This window comes from Pelophylax lessonae, assembly GCF_965119305.1.
Source record: "Pelophylax lessonae genome assembly, chromosome: 5".
NCBI classification, from domain to species: Eukaryota; Metazoa; Chordata; class Amphibia; order Anura; family Ranidae; genus Pelophylax; species Pelophylax lessonae.
The window spans coordinates 449256431-449258567 of record NC_138772.1 but is presented as its reverse complement, the minus strand read 5'-3'; the positions used below and the strand labels follow the sequence as shown (position 1 = coordinate 449258567).

General features: G+C 38.1%; 1 protein-coding gene across 1 annotated transcript in view; it reads left to right on the top strand.

Annotated features, from left to right (window-relative positions):
- Positions 1-1899, top strand: part of RPL7 (ribosomal protein L7) — a 17423-nt gene extending 15524 nt beyond the window's left edge. Inside the window, exon 7 of the mRNA XM_082259879.1 lies at positions 1860-1899. The gene's annotated coding sequence lies outside the window, so the exon portion shown is untranslated. The remainder of the gene's footprint in view (positions 1-1859) is intronic.
- Positions 1900-2137: the final 238 nt, after the last annotated feature.

Here is a 2137-nt window from a genome sequence, read left to right as displayed (position 1 = left end):
GTGTATGTCTGGCCTTATACAAGAGTGTTTTTTTTTTTTTTAACAAATGGAATATTTTCTCAATCACAGCTTGCAGGTACAACTTTTATCTTAAAGTTTCTCAAAAATGCTCAGTTCTAATGTTAAAGGCATCTGTTCTGAAAGTTATGGTTTAATAAAGAAAAGATTCCTGCAGCACTTAGCTTTTTTTTTTTTTTTGTTTATCTTTTTTACAATCGAGGAGAATTCTCCAGTAGATCCATAGACTGCAGTAGAAACCTGATGGGGGCACTAACCCCTCGCCATCTAAGTCTATAAAGTGCAGGCAACTAGGACGCATACTTGCAACACCGGGCCGAATATTGGCCAAAACCGGCTGACTTTTCAGCCCGTGTGTACAGGTCTTGCGCCCCGTTTCTGTTGAGCAAGCATGCTGGAAAACCAGCAACCGATCAGCCTCTTGTCAGAACACAATGGCACAGCGCATAGTACAGAGACCTCTAGATTCCCCCCCCCCCCCCCCCCCCGTTGAGCAAAAAAAAAAAACTTGCCGCATGTGCTAGACATTAGGCTGGTCCATAGATGGTTAGAATTTTGAACAAAATTTTTTAGAATGTTTGGAAAAAAAACAATTTTTCTAAATTAGTGGGTCAAATGGATGTTCGTTTTCAACCACAGTGATGAGAAAATTTGAAGAAGCCGGTTGTAAAATGTTTTCATTCGGTTAAGTCCATATTTACAAAATCAAATGTTAAAGGCAAACTAAATCTTTAGAACGACATTCGAATGTTCTGAGAATTTTTGTATGACTTTTCCTAAGAACTTTAATTCTATCCATCTCTGGCCAGCTTTGATTTGGAAGCTGGCATTGGATATTTTTTTTTATGCATGAAGTGGGCTGAAAAAAAACCAAAAGCATTCCTCCATCCACACATCCCATGAGGTGAATATAAGGAATTCACCCCCCTACCCCTGCTTAGACATTGTCTGGCAGCAGTGCCTAGGCAAGCTGATTGATCCCCTAAATATCAGGACAGTGCCTAAATATCGGGACAGTGCATTGTGTGATGCAGTCATTTATTCCACTATCAAGAAGTACTAGTATGTTAACACATGCTGTTGGCTATTCTCTAAATGTTGCTACATATTTAGAGTGGAATTTCACTTGCTCAGTCAACATGGATTTTCAATCCTTATGCTGCTAGGTTTAGCAAATGGATAGGGAAGTATATCATTTTTTTTTCACACTTCTTTTGTTACTTCCTGATTTCCATGCCTAGGCAAATTATGTCATAGTACCCAGGAGTGGAGGGGTGGTTCTCAGCTCAGCCAATGCCTGAGCCAAGGGCAGATATATTCCAGAAAGTACATGCTACATGAATCACCTGCTCATACTCAAGATGGCCACTGCTAGAAATGCCAGGGGGTGTTTTTCAAAATGATTTCTCAGCAAAATAAAGCATGGAGACCTGTTTGGATTGGGCAGTTTGCTTTGAATATTGAAAATAAAATGGCATTTTTGGTTTGGTGCTCAGATGCAGTGTAGTTCCACTTTAATACTTCTGTTTCCCAAATGTTTGTATGACTTGTATATGCGTTGTCATAGTGTTTTTAATTCTAGTATATGCGCACAGAAATTTGCTTTAGCCATCCATTCTAACACTGATACCTAGTAAAGTACAATCAATGAACAGCAATACTATCAAATGAAAACCAGTATATAGATCTCACTTGTTGGCTTGGCATGCTTTGTGAGTCAGACAGCTAGAACATCTGTAATATTAGTGTGCCACAAGCCAATTGGCATGCTGCATTGACATGTTAGAAAAAGAATCCTGTTTTATGGCATATTTTTAACTGATTGATTTCTGTATTTGCAGGTTTTCCATGGATGCTTCTCTGCCCGGTCTGTTAATAAAATCCTACTTACAAAATCTATTGTGTTATCGTTTTATTTTGTGTAAAAATTATGAGTTTAGGGGAAAAAGTTTTCGGTTAGCCTGACTTTTTTTTTTTTTCTCTCGAAGTACAGAATTGTCTTAAGGACACCTGCAGTACGGGTAATATAGGGGATGGCTTTTGCTAAACTTCTCAAAAAAAATTCCATCTTCTGGCTGCTTTTTTTTTTTTTTTTTTTTTTTTAATCGCCTATACAAGT